This window comes from Staurois parvus, unplaced genomic scaffold, assembly GCF_062004578.1.
Source record: "Staurois parvus isolate SC_StPar_1 unplaced genomic scaffold, SC_StPar_1.0 ptg000464l, whole genome shotgun sequence".
Lineage (NCBI taxonomy): Eukaryota > Metazoa > Chordata > Amphibia > Anura > Ranidae > Staurois > Staurois parvus.
In genome coordinates this window covers 2032801-2047787 of record NW_028318260.1, presented here as the reverse complement: position 1 = coordinate 2047787, position 14987 = coordinate 2032801, and the positions used below count along the sequence as shown (strand labels likewise).

Below are 14987 nucleotides of genomic sequence, written 5' to 3'. Positions count from 1 at the left end.
TTAATGAAGACAAGTGTCTCTTTTGAAGTTCCTTCAAAGTTACAGCTACAAATTCCAGTTTTTAGCAGAAGGGGAGAAAGATTATTGCTCATGAAAAACAAAAATAGTTGTCGCATACAGGTTCCATGTCTCTATTGCACACAATCATTACAAAGGCCTTTGCAGCCCGAGATGCACAGCCTCATCCATTCCCCAAGATCTGTGTGGCCCCTGAGGTGTACAACCTCATCCATCCCCCTAACCCTTTGTGGCCCCTGAGGTGTATTATTATTATTACACAGGATTTATATAGCTCCAACAGTTTGCTCAGCGCTTTACAATTTAACAGGAGACAATACAGTTCAATACAAGAGGGATGTGAGGGCCCTGCTCCTTGGAGCTTACAATCTAGAAGGGAGGGGCTAGTGGTACAAAAGGTAGTAACTGTGGGGGATGGACTGGTTGGAAAAGTGGAAGATTCCAGTATTAGCTGAGGGCAGGATGGGGCCTGAAGAGATAGGTTTTCAGAGATTGCCTAAAAGTGAGCAGAGTAGGCGATAGTCTGATAAATTGGGGTAGAGAGTTCCAGAGGATGGGAGAAGCTTTGGAGAAGTCCTGGAGACAAGCATGGGAGGAGGAGACAAGGGAGCTAGAGAGTAGGAGGTCTTGCGAGGACGGTTTGGGTGATATTTAGAGACAAGATCGGTGATGTAATTTGGGGCAGAGTTATAAGCTACACAGCCTCATCCATCCCAGAGGCCCAGTGTGGCCCCGGAGGCATAGCCTCATCCATCCCCCGAAGCCCTGTGTGGCCCCTTGGGTGTACAGCCTCATCCATCCCCCGAAGCCCTGTGTGGCCCATGAGGTGTACAGCCTCTTCCATCCCCGAAGCCCTGTGTGGCCCCTTGGGTGTACAGCCTCATTTATCCCCCAAAGCCCTGTGTGGCCTCTTGGGTGTACAGCCTCATTTATCACCCGAAGCCCTGTGTGGCCCCTTGGGTGTACAGCCTCATTTATCCCCCGAAGCACTGTGTGGCCCCTTGGGTGTACAGCCTCATCTAACGCCCGAAGCTCTGTGTAGCCCGAGGCGTACTGCCTCTTCCATCCCAGAAACCCTGTGTAGCCCCTTGGGTGTACAGCCTCATTCATCCCTCAGCATCACCAAAGCCCTGAAAGTCCACTAAGGTGTACAGCCTCATCCACTCCCCGAGTCATGTGTGGCCCCTGAGGTGTACAGCCTCCTCCATCCCCCTGCAGCCATTGGCGCCTCCCGTCCTCTGAGCCGAGCTCGGTGCGTAGTTAGCAGCACACACCCCCCTCTTCCCGCTCCCTCGTCTGTAGGCCGGCCTCATTGGAAGGCCCCTGATGCTTCCCGTAGACGACCCCGTACGCAGGCTCCGTGATTGGGAGAAGAAGACGGGAGAAGGAGGCGGCTTGGCCGGGGAAGACGCGCCATTTTAGCAGCCTAGTACGGCGGTGTGAGCGGGTGAGTGAGAGAAGGGGGACTGGCCGAGGCTTCTACAGAGAGGGCTGTGTGTTTAGTCAGGAAGGACCCCAATCACTGCTACTGACAGAGCTGTGTGCTGTGGGAGGATGCAGCGTACGCAGTGTGCACGGTACATGTCCCTGCTAGTGTACACCTCTAGTCCTGGATGGTACAGGTAGCATGCTGCTTATTCCTCCATCTTCTGTGTAGTGCAATGACAGAGATACTTCTAAAGGGGGCTGTGGTGGAAATGAAAGGGGAACGCCATGTATATATGATTGGGTGAACAGGCAGGTTTGGTAACACAGCAGACATGCATTGTCTCCTCTGCTTAATGACCTACCTGCCTGTCTGCCCCTGTACAGTGTGCCTTGCATGCACTCAGTGCAGAACGTTGGCTGGCTGCATCCTGCGCATGCATGGGATTGACGTCATATCGTCCCGGCCAATGAAATAGTCTGACACCCGCAGCCGCTAGAAGATGTGCGTGGCCGGAGATCACATCACTGGAGCCAGGGTGGCAAGTTCTGCATTGCGGTCAATTCACTCCGACATGCGCTAAAGCTCATGGAAAATGTACATTTTTGTCGTATTTTAGCGCACTTGTAAAACGCAAGTCGGCGCATACATAAAAAACAATTGCTTGTTGTGTGTCCTGTTCACATTGCGTTGCATCGTAGTGTGAACAGGACACATAAACGTTTATGCTAGGGATGCGCCGATATTGAGTATTTTCACGAGTACTCGAACACATGAAAATGCTTCAGAAACCGATACTTTGCGGTGCTATTTGCATCCATACAAAATGAGTGGGTGAAAATCGCACTGCCAAGAATGCCATTGAATTTGAACAGGAATACGGTGTGATTCCTGTCCGAATCACTTGTGGTTTCCCGCACCGCTCCTGTGTGAATCCAGGCTGAAATCCCTATGACAAGCCTGAGTTCACACAGGAGCGGTGGGGAAACCACATACGATTTGGGTAATAATTGCACCACATTGCTGTTCAAATTGCATCCCATTCTTTTTGCCCATTCATTTTGTACGGACGCAGATCGCACCATACTGAGCAAACTGTTGGTGCTATATAAATCCTGTAGAATAATAATATTCGGTATCGGCGAGTACTTGACTGAAAGTATCAGTACTCACCTTTTTTTTTTTTTTTTTTAAATCGGCATTGGTGCATCCCTAGTTTGTCTATGCCAGGGGCAGGCAACCTGCAGCTCTCTAGCTGTTGTAGAACTACATTTCCCATGAGGCATCGCAACATTACAAAACTGACAGTTACAGCTATGACTTGCAGAGGCATGATAGAACTTGTAATCCTGCAACAGCTGGAGAGCCGCAGGTTGCCTACCCCTGGTCTATGCATTGACTTGCATAGACAAACTAGGGATGTGTAAATTAATTGGTTCACGTGAATGGTGGTGTATATATACTGGGATTTTTTTTTTTTTTAATTTTTACTAGTATTGGTGGCGTATCGGCGAGTACTTGACTGAAAGTATCAGTACTCGCCGATTTAAAAAAAAAAAAGTATCGGTGCATCCCTAGTTTGAGTCTCTGCGTTGGCTTGCATTTTGGGAATGTGCTAAAATGCAGTTCAACACGCGTTAAAACGCATGCACGTTTCCATGCAAGTCAGTGTGAATTCACCCTTAACCACTTGCCCTGCAGAGGATTTACCCCCCTTCCTGACCAGGCCATTTTGTGCATTATGGCACTGCGTTACTTTAACTGACAATTGCGCAGTCATGCAACGCTGCACCCAAATAAAATTTACGTCCTTTTTTTCCCACGAATAGAGCTTTCTTTTGTTGGTATTTGATTGCCTGTGCGGTTTTTATTTTTTGCGCTATGAAAACAAAAGTGACAATTTTGAGAGCAAAAAAACTATATTTTTGACTTTTTGCTATTAAACATGTCCAGTAAAAAAAAATTTAAAAATCTAATTTCCTCTTAAATTTAGACCAAAATGTATTCTGCTACATGGCTTTGCTGAAAAAAAAAAAATCCAATATGTGTAAATTAGCTGCCTTTACAAATGGCGGTATAGATACTGGAATTTGTTTGTTTTTTAAATTATTTTTACTAGTAATGAGGACGATCAGCGACTTATAACGGGACTGCGGTGGGCATTCTGACACTGGCGGGGAACTGTCTTGGTGTCACTGACATCCTCAGTGACACCAATGATCAGTGCTAATAAAAAGCATTTACACTGTACTAATGGCACTGGGCAGGAAGGGGTTAACATGAGGGGCAATCAAAGGTTTAACTGTGTGCTGTTTTACTGTGCTTCACTGTAAGCACACTGCTTTGCATAGCTCTGCTATGCAAAGCCATGCATAGCAGTGTGCAGGAGCTGACGGGGAGAGAACTGTATTGTTTACTTACAGTTCTCTCCCACCGTCTGTAATGCTCTTCGATCACCGGGTGCCAGTGAGTAATCACCGGCCGGGACCCGGTGATTGACAGCCAAAGCCGTGAATAGCAGCTACGTGATTTTGCGTAGCCCTGCCACCCTGTAGCAGTATATCTGCTATAGGAAAGCGGTTAAAGTTCAGTCAAATCCTTTCTAGACTTAAACCTGCTCCCACCCTCATTCTAAGCCTATTCTAACTACCCTGTAAAGGAAAGAAGCATTTACATACTACTACTGAGGGTGCTCTGGTCACATGATCTCTCCGGTGGCCAGCTTCAGTTAAGAGGAGAGATCGCTGACAACGGCTGCAGAGCTTTGGCGATGACATCACCCATAGGCTTTCTAGGGGGCATCAATTGTCGGCTGTCCATCCTTGACACTAAAGCCAGCACTGGAAATCGATCCTGGAGATTAGAGCGCCCTCAGAATAGGTAAGTACAGACATCTATCCTTTACAGCAGGGGTGGGCAACTGTGGCCCTCCAGCTGTTGTAGAACTACAAGTTCCATGAGGCAGTGCAAAACTGACAGTTACAAGCATGATTCAGAGGCATGATGGGACTTGTAGTTCACCAACAGCTGGAGGGCCACAGTTGCCCACCGCTGCTTTACAGGGTAGTTGGTATATGGCTTAAAATGGGGGTGGGAGTAGGTTTAAGCTTAGATAGGATTTTATTGGACTCTTACTTTAAACATTGGGGGGGCTTGCAGGGTGCAGTCCTTTTTGGTGATCTGAGAACCCCAGCTCGTGATGGAAATTAGCAATTCTTAGACACGCCCACTACAGTGGGTCTCATCAGGACTAAAAAGTGCAACATGGAAACTAGCCGTATTCTGACGCAATTTAAAGTGGTAGTAAAGTCATTTGAAGAAAAAATGGCATCTCCGCAGGCCTAAAGCAGTTTTAAACCTAAAACAATGTAATACAGGTGAAACTCAAAAAATTAGAATATCGTGCAAAAGTTAATTTATTTCAGTAATGCAACTTAAAAGGTGAAACTAATATATGAGATAGACTCATTACATGCAAAGCAAGATAGTTCAAGCCGTGATTTGTCATAATTGTGATGATTATGGCTTACAGCTCATGAAAACCCCAAATCCACAATCTCAGAAAATTAGAATATTACATGCAATCAATAAAACAAGGATTGTACATAGAACAATATCGGACCTCTGAAAAGTATAAGCATGCATATGTCCTCAGTACTTGGTTTGGGCCCCTTTTGCAGCAATTACTGCCTCAGATGCGGCGTGGCATGGAAGCTATCAGCCTGTGGCACTGCTGAGGTGTTATGGAAGACCAGGATGCTTCAATAGCGGCCTTCAGCTCTTCTGCATTGTTCGGTCTCATGTCTCTCATCTTTCTCTTGGCAATGCCCCATAGATTCTCTATGGGGTTCAGGTCAGGCAAGTTTGCTGGCCAATCAAGCATAGTAATCCCACGGTCATTGAACCAGGTTTTGGTGCTTTTGGCAATGTGGGCAGGTGCCAAGTCCTGCTGGAAAATGAAGTTAGCATCCCCATAAAGCTCGTCTGTGGAAGGAAGCATGAAGTGCTCCAAAATCTCCTGGTAGACTGCTGCGTTGACCCTGGACTTAATGAAGCACAGTGGACCAACACCAGCAGATGACATGGCTCCCCAAATCAACACAGACTGTGGAAACCTCACACTGGACTTCAAGCATCTTGCAGTGTGTGCCTCTCCATTCTTCCTCCATACTCTGGGTCCTTGGTTTCCAAATGAGATGCAAAAGTTGCTCTCATCAGAAAAGAGGACTTTGGACTACTGAGCAACAGACCAGGTCTGTTTTTCATGAGCCCAGGTAAGACGCTTCTGACGTTGTTGTTCAGGAGCGGCTTGATGAGGAATACGACATTTGAAGTCCATGTCCAGGATCCGTCTGTGTGTGATGGCTCTTGATGCACTGACTCCAGCCTCAGTCCACTCCTTGTCAAAGTCCCCAACACTTTTGAATGGCCTTTTCCTGACAATCCTCTCCAGGCTGCGGTCATCCCTGCTGGTTGTGCACCTTTTTTTCTTCCACACTTTTCCCTTCCACATAACTTTCTATTAATGTGCTTTGATACAGCACTTTGGGAGCATCCAACTTCTTTTGCAATTACCTTTTGAGGCTTTCCCTCCTTATGGAGGGTGTCAATGATGGTTTTCTGCACAACTGTCAGGTCAGCAGTCTTTCCCATGATTGTGATTCCTACTGAACCAGACTGACAGACCATTTAAAGCAGTGGTTCTCAACCTTTCTAATGCCTCGACCCCTTAATACAGTTCCTCATGTTGTGGTGACCCCCAACCATAAAATTATTTTTGTTGCTACTTCATAACTGTAATTTTGCAGTGGGAGGAGTAGTGCCACATCATTGGTGTCAGTGGAAGGAGTAGTGCCCCATCACTGATGTCAGTGGGATGAATAGTGCCCCATCGTTGGTATCAGTGGGAGGAATAGTGCCCCATCACTGGTGTCAGTGGGAGGAATAGTGCCCCATCATTGGTGTCAGTGGGAGGAATAGTGCCCCATCATTGGTGTCAGTGGGAGGAATAGTGCCCCATCATTGGTGTCAGTGGGAGGAATAGTGCCCCATCATTGGTGTCAGTGGGAGGAATAGTGCCCCATCATTGGTGTCAGTGGGAGGAATAGTGCCCCATCATTGGTGTCAGTGGGAGGAATAGTGCCCCATCATTGGTGTCAGTGGGAGGAATAGTGCCCCATCATTGGTGTCAGTGGGAGGAATAGTGCCCCATCATTGGTGTCAGTGGGAGGAATAGTGCCCCATCATTGATGTCAGTGTGGTGGAGGGGAGAATAGTGCCCCATCGTTGGGGTCGGGGGGGGGGAAATAGTGTCCCATCGTTGGTGTCAGTGGGGGGAGGAATAGTGCCCCATCATTGGTGTCAGTGGGAGGAATAGTGCCCCATCATTGGTGTCAGTGGGAGGAATAGTGCCCCATCATTGGTGTCAGTGGGAGGAATAGTGCCCCATCATTGATGTCAGTGTGGTGGAGGGGAGAATAGTGCCCCATCGTTGGGGTCGGGGGGGGGGAAATAGTGTCCCATCGTTGGTGTCAGTGGGGGGAGGAATAGTGCTCCATCATTGGTGTCAATGGGAGGAATAGTGCCCCATCATTGATGTCAGTGTGGTGGAGGGGAGAATAGTGCCCCATCATTGGGGTCGGGGGGGGAAATAGTGTCCCATCGTTGGTGTCAGTGGGGGGGGAAATAGTGTCCCATCGTTGGTGTCAGTGGGGGGAGGAATAGTGCCCCATCGTTGGTGTCAGTGGGGGGAGGAATAGTGCCCCATCATTGGTGTCAATGGGAGGAATAGTGCCCCATCATTGATGTCAGTGTGGTGGAGGGGAGAATAGTGCCCCATCGTTGGTGTCAGTGGGGGGGGAAATAGTGTCCCATCGTTGGTGTCAGTGGGGGGAGGAATAGTGCCCCATCGTTGGTGTCAGTGGGGGGAGGAATAGTGCCCCATCGTTGGTGTCAGTGGGGGGAGGAATAGTGCCCCATCGTTGGTGTCAGTGGGGGGAGGAATAGTGCCCCATCGTTGGTATTAGTGACAGCCTGGGCTCGCTCTCTCACTTACCTGTCAGCTGTCTTCCTTCTCTGGCCGCTCTCCTCTTCACTCGCTCCGGCAGCTCCCTCGATCTTCTTTGATGTACGCGCGCTGCCGCTCGGCTCCTCCTCTCCAAGCTCCACCTCCTCGCCGGTGATTGGCCGCCTGTGTGCCTCTCCTGAGCTACAGTTCCGGTGGCCAATCAGCGGCGAGGAGGCGGAGCTGCTGAGCGATCCCGGAGGTGTGGCCAGGTGACAGGAGCAGCGTATCATCCCGCCCACACATCGCCGGAGAGAGGAGCGGTGTCTCGGTTCCTAAGACCATCGGAAATATGTGTTTTCCGATGGTCTTAGGCGACCCCTGGGAAATGGTCGTTCGACCCCCCAAAGGGGTCGCGACCCCCAGGTTGAGAACCGCTGATTTAAAGGCTCAGGAACCCTTTGCAGGTGTTATGGCTTAATTAGCTGATTAGAGTGGGACACTTTAAGCCTAGAATATTGCACCTTTTCACAATATTCTAATTTTCGGAGATTGTGGATTTGGGGTTTTCATGAGCTGTAAGCCATAATCATCACAATTATGACAAATCACAGCTTGAACTATCTTGCTTTGCATGTAATGACAAATCACAGCTTGAACTATCTTGCTTTGCATGTAATGACAAATCACGGCTTGAACTATCTTGCTTTGCATGTAATGAGTCTATCTCATATATTAGTTTCACCTTTTAAGTTGCATTACTGAAATAAATTAACTTTTGCACGATATTCAACTTTTTCGAGTTTCACCTGTATATTGCAGCTTAACAAACATTAGATGTGGCTGGCCAGTAACAGACCTCCAGCATTAGTGAGATACTGTGGATGAAGAAGCAAAGCAGCATTGGCAGTTGGGGGGGGGGGGGGGGGGGGGGTGTTGGGGTTAAATGTACTAGCAGATTTAAATGCTGTGACAAATTGAAGCCAAACCCCAGCTCAAACTTTAAAACCCATTACAGCAGGCAGCTTTTTTTTGCTTTTGGGATAACGGTTTTACATCAATAAAAGCTGATCATTTTAATTACAAATGCCAGTATTAAATGGTTTGTCTTACCCGTGTAGACTGATACATTCTGCTGGGGATTTGTGCTTTTTTAAAAAAAAACAACAGACTTGCTGGTAGGGATGCACCTATACCCTTTTTTTTTTTTTTTTTTTATCGGCAATTATGACTACCCTTACATTCGGTCAAGTACTCGCTTATACCGATTACCGATACTTTGCTGTGCGATTTGTGTCAATACAAAATGTATGGATGCAATTTGTACCACAAAGAATAGTATGCAATTCCTGTCCAAATTGCATGTGTTTTCCCTGCTGCTCCTCTGTGAACCCAGGCTGTCGTAGCTTGTGTTCACACAGGAGTATTTGCATTGAAAGAATGAATCGCCTTTAATACTGGGTGTGGATGTTTCTGCATTTTGTAAAATGAATAGTTTTGTTTTTTACATTTTGTTATGGGGTGCCTCAAGATTGTGCAGAATTTTAAAGGGTGCCTTGACTGAAAAAAGGTTTAGAAACACTGAATTAGAGAATTACCGACTTACAGACTTACCTGTCAAACAGAGCCCTGCAGCACTTTGCCATCATGGCTCCCCCTGGTCCCCAGCATTTCTATATTCACTCAGTCTTCCTTCCAGGTTCTGTAACTTCAGCCGCTTGAATAGCCAGGTTGTAGTGTTGTGACACCTGCACAGGAGTCCCATCGCCACGACAACCAGTGGGGGCATAAATATAGTCTGAGCTGCACATATTACCACTAGCAGGTGAGGGGATGTTTATGACAAAAGAGACCACTAAGATCTCTTCTGTTACAACAACCCTGCCTGTCGGTGTTTTTTTGTAATAATGAATTTACTACAGCTTTAAAGTGTAACTATACTTACCACCTCTCTAACGGTTCGAAGTCTGCAAAGGGCCCCACGTCAGCATCTTTTCCCCAGGTGCCAGTCCTCCGGCATCTTCAGTGGCTATTGTGGGATGATGTAACTATTGTCATGCACAGGAGCCATCCATCCTGGCACACATGGACTTTGGTGGCAATGTTAAGCTAAGCACAGCTCACTTTATATGCTGCAGAAGATTGCTTCAGTTCTGCTTTAAATGTGATTGGTGAAACAGGAAAGTGTAAATGACATAGTTGTGGGCTCATGACCCTGTTAGGTGCTTCCTGGAGTTTAGTTGCTGTGGCCTACAAAATTCAGCCCATTTTCTACAGAGGAAGTTTTTATAGTTTTTTGCACATATGTATAATACGATTTTTTTGGTAAAATATAAAAGATGGGGTAACATTGAGTAAATACAATAACCTTGTCAAGCCTTAAATATGCACACATCCATGACAGACCACAGAAGTATTGCTCTCATTTCAATTTCTTCTCCATTCATGGAGGAATGTTCAGGGTGTTGTAATTGGGTGGCTCTAAAGCTGCTTGGATCACTTTTACATGATAGCCAGGAGTCGGCTGAGAACAATAGTATCAAGCTCAAAGCTGCTGTAGCAGCCTTGAGCTTGTTTTAACCCCTTGAGTATCAGGACATTTATAAACCTACTTTGGTAGAGAAAGGGCAACGTAGTATTACTTTATTAAATTATACTTGGTACTGTTCTGATTCTCAGCCTCCTTGTGCATCACAGTGACACTAAACCTACTGATATAAAGAATATGTAAACCCAACATGTCATATTCCCGTTATGTGCCCTCTGTACCATGCACTTGTATGAAAAAGTATCCTGTTCTCTTCGTATTGCTTCCTTTGTGTGAAATTGTTTGTATTAGTTTAATCAGTAGAGTTTGAGGAAATTTTGCGGTAAATGACTGAGAAAAGCTACTGAGAATGCTTCTATAATATATAAATATATATATATATACAGTTGTGACCAAAATTATTCAACCCCCACTGAAATTGAGTGTTTTGGCCAGTTTGACATTGCTTTTGATCATTCAGTCATCTTGCTTACATTTACATTAAAGAGGCACTTGTAGGTCAGACAAATATAACATAACAGTTATAATGAAATAACCACAAATGTCTTTTCTGTGCTCACAGCATTATCAGTTTTATTCAACCCCCAAGTGACATTCAATCTTAGTACTTAGTACAGCATCCTTTTACAGTTATAACAGCTTTTAAACGTGAAGCATAGCTTGACACAAGTGTCTTGCAGCGATCTACGGGTATCTTCGCCCATTCTTCATGGGCAAAGGCCTCCAGTTCAGTCACATTCTTAGGCTTGCGCACTGCAACTGCTTTCTTTAAGTCCCACCAGAGGTTCTCAATCGGATTTAAGTCTGGTGACTGCGATGGCCACTCCAAAATGTTCCAGCCTTTCCTCTGCAACCATGCTCTAGTGGACTTGGAGGTATGCTTGGGATCATTGTCCTGTTGAAAGGTCCAACGTCTCCCAAGCCTCAGGTGTGTGACGGACTGCATCACGTTTCCATCCAATATCTCCTGGTACTGAAGAGAATTCATGGTACCTTGCACACGCTGAAGCTTCCCTGTACCTGCAGAAGCAAAACAGCCCCAAAGCATGATTGACCCTCCACCATGCTTCACAGTAGGCAAGGTGTTCTTTTCATCATAGGCCTTGTTCTTCCTCCTCCAAACATAGCGTTGATCCATGGGCCCAAACAGTTCTAATTTTGTTTCATCAGTCCACAGAACACTATCCCACAACTTTTGTGGTTTGTCCACATGGCTTTTGGCATACTGCAGTCGACTCTTCTTATTCTTTGGAGACAGCAAGGGGGTACGCCTGGGAGTTCTGGCACGGAGGCCTTCATTACGCAGTGTGCGTCTTATTGTCTGGGCTGAAACTTCTGTACCCACATCTGACAAATCTTTTCTCAGTTCCTCAGCAGTCACACGGGGACTTCTCTCCACTCTACGCTTCAGGTAGCGCACAGCAGTCGAAGTCAGCATCTTCTTTCTGCCACGACCAGGTAGCGTTTCAACAGTGCCCTTTGCCTTGAATTTGCGAATGATGCTTCCTAAGGTGTCTCTTGGTATGTTTAACATCTTTGCAATCTTCTTATAGCCATTGCCCTTCCTGTGAAGAGAAATCACCTCTTCTCTTGTCTTCCTGGACCATTCTCTTGCCTTCACCATGTTTGTAACCACACCAGTAAATGTCTAGAAGGAGCTGAGTATCACAGTCATTTTAAAGCTGCCTAATTGGTGCTTATTATGCTTGATTGCTGCTCGGTGACATCCACAGGTGTTTTCAATACCTGATGGAAAGCACCTGTATGAACCTCTGTTCTTCAGAGTGGTAGTCTTTAAGGGGTTGAATAATTGTGGCAATGAAGAAACCACATAAGAACCATTTACTACTGTATTACATAAACAATTGATGTCATTTTAGTTGCATTTGGGTAGTTACAACGTCCTTGTAGGATTTGATTCTGAATACAATTCCAAATGTACACTATAGTCCCTAAACCCCTTTACAGCATTGGGGGTTGAATAATTTTGGTCACAACTGTATATATATATATATACATGCACCCACTGCTCCAAAAAAATTAAAGAAACACTTTTTAGTCAGAATATAGCATCAAATCATTTAAACTCCTGGGATATTGATCTGGTCAGTTAAGTAGCAGAGGGGGTTGTTAATCAGTTTCAGCTGCTTTGGTGTTAATGGAATTAACAACAGGTGCACTAGATGGGCAACAATGAAACGACCCCCAAAATGGGAATGGTTTTACAGGTGGAGGCCACTGACATTTTTTTCCCTACTCTTTTCTGACTGTTTTTCACTAGTGTTGCATTTGGCTAGGGTCAGTGTCACTACTGATAGCATGAGGCGATACTTGGACCCTAGAGAGGTTGCACAGGCAGTCCAACTCCTCCAGGATGGCCAAAAGGTTTGTTGTGTCTCCCAGCAGAGTCTCAAGAGCATGGAGGAGATTCCAGGAGACAGGCAGTTACTCTAGGAGAGCTGGACAGGGCCGTAGAAGCTCCTTAACCCATCAGCAGGACCATTATCTGCTCCTTTGTGCAAGGAGGAACAGGATGAGCTCTGCCAGAGCCCTACAAAATGACCTCCAGAAGGCAACTGGTGTGAATGTGTCTGACCAAACAAACAGATTTCATGAGGGTGACCTGAGGACCCAACTTCCTTTAGTGGGCCCTGTGCTCACTGCCTGGCACAATAAAGCTCAACTGGCATTTGCCATTGAACACTAGAATTGGCAGGTCCGCCACTGGCGCCTGAGCTTTTCACAACTGAGAGCAGGTTCACCCTGAGCACATGACAGACTTGAAAGGGTCTGGAGAAGCTGTGGAGAACATTATGCTGCCTGTAACGTCATTCAGCATGACCGTTTTGGTGTCAGGTCAGTGATGGTGTGGGGAGGCATATCCATGGAGGGAACACAGACCTCTACAGGCTAGACCAGGGGTGGGCAAACTTTTTGACTTGAGGGCCGCAATGGGTTCATATATTGGACCCGGGGGCCGGACTAGCTGCTGGCCGGCCCAGCCACTACCATGCCATCCATAGTAAGTATAGTAATATTCCCCCATAGTAAGCATAGTAATTAATCCCCCATATAGTAATTAATCCCCATATAGTAATTCATCCCCCCATATAGTAATTCATCCCCCCATATAGTAATTCATCCCCCCATATAGTAATTCATCCCCCCTATAGTAATTCATCCCCCCTATTGTGTCAATTCACTTACCTTTGCTCCGCGCGTTCCTCTCGCCGTGTTCCCGCGCCGTTCCGGTCTTCAGGGCGGACTGTGAGAGGAGAGGAGTTCGTCACGCTGCCCCGCCTACATCCTGACAGCCAATGTTTGCCACGCTCCGCAGGCCGGATTAAAAGGGCCGTAGTTTGCCCATTGCTGGGCTAGTCAATGGCACCCTGACTTCCATTAGGTATCAGGATGAAATCCTTAAACCCATTGTCAGACCCTACGCTGGTGCAGTGGGTCCTGGGTTCCTGGTGCACGACAATGCCTGGCCTCGTGATGAGAGTATGCAGGCAGTTCCTGGAGGATAAAGAAATTGATACCATTGAATGGCCCCCATGCTTGCCTGACTTAAATCCAATAGAACACCTCTGGGATATCATGTGTTAGTCCATCCAATGCCGTCAGGTTGCACCTCAGTCTGTCCAGGATCTTAGTGATGCCCTGGTGATTCCTCCAGATCTGGGAGGAAATACCCCAGGACACCATCCGTTGTCTCATTAGGAGCATGCTCTGATGTTGTCAGGCATGCATACAAGCATGTGGGCGCCATAGAAACTACTGAGTACCATTTTAAGTTGCTGCAATGAAATATCAGCAAAATGGACTAGCCTGCTGCATCGTTTTTTCACTTTGATTTTTGGGGTGTCTTTGAACTCAGTCCTCTCTGTAGGTTGATAGTTTCCATTAATTGCAAACAAGATTTGTTAATTTGCACACACAAAAAAGTATTTTTCCTAACAAACTTATTCAAGACCATGTTGCAAAAATGAATACACCCCAATGAAAGTCTAACCCTAGGTTCACACCTAAGCGTTTTCCGCAACGCTTTGTGTTTTGCAGAAATGCACTACAGTCCGTTTAACATGATTTCCTATGGGACATGTTCACATCTCCACGTTTTCACCTGGTGCAATTTTTGGAACCGGTCAGGGACTTTTTTAAATGCAAAAAGTTGCGTTTTTGTTTCTATAGACTGCAATGGAAACGCTGCAGAAAAGCATGCAGTCCGCTTTTTGATGCGTTTTGCATTTTAAATCTGCCTAGCAACAAGAAAAAAAAACATCAAAAATGCATGTGCAAAACACACTGCAGAAATGAATCAAACGCAAACTGCATAGGTGTGAATCTAGCCTTGGGAGCAAAGCTAAATTTTAGACAAAATAATAAAGAAGAATTCAAGTACAGGTGAGTTTAATTATTCATTAAACAGGTGTCCAGCAGACAGTTGATTATAAAAGGACGTTACTTAAGAAAGCCCCTTCCTAATGCTGTCAGCAATGGCATGACATGGAAGAGAAGTGCCACAAGGCCTGAGAAAGAAAATCATTTCTTTACACAAGAAAGGAGAAAGCTACAAGATGATCAGCAAAGCTTTACTTATCAGTCAGAATACTGTAGCAAAAGTGATACAAAAATTTTACAAAGATGAAACTGCAACCATCTCACAGAGACGTCCAGCCCATCCACAGAAGTTAACACCTTGACAGGACCGTCTTCTGGTAAAAACCGTTGAAGAAAATCGCTGTGCAAGTTCACTGCAGTTAGCTAAAGAAGTAGAAAGCCAAACTGGGGTGATTGTTTCCTGTAACATAATATGGCGTACACTGCAGAGGAATGGCATGTATGGGTGTCATCCATGAAGGAAGCCTCTCCTAAAGCCCATGCACAAAAAAGCCAGCTTAGAATTTACCAGGGCCCATGCTGAAAAAGAAGACTACTGAGACTTTGCACTCTGGAGTGATGAGACCAAGATAAATGTTTTTGGAACTGAT

At 46.0% G+C, this 14987-nt stretch overlaps 1 protein-coding gene across 2 annotated transcripts in view; it reads left to right on the top strand.

Moving 5' to 3' along the window:
* Positions 1-1275: 1275 nt before the first annotated feature.
* LOC149452785 (heterogeneous nuclear ribonucleoprotein R-like) overlaps positions 1276-14987 on the top strand; it is a 52434-nt gene continuing 38722 nt past the window's right edge. Inside the window, exon 1 of one of the 2 annotated variants that reach the window (XM_089688987.1) lies at positions 1276-1465. The gene's annotated coding sequence lies outside the window, so the exon portion shown is untranslated. Of the gene's footprint in view, positions 1466-1500; positions 1641-14987 lie in introns of those variants that run through there. The other variant, XM_089688988.1, reaches the window with a different exon arrangement.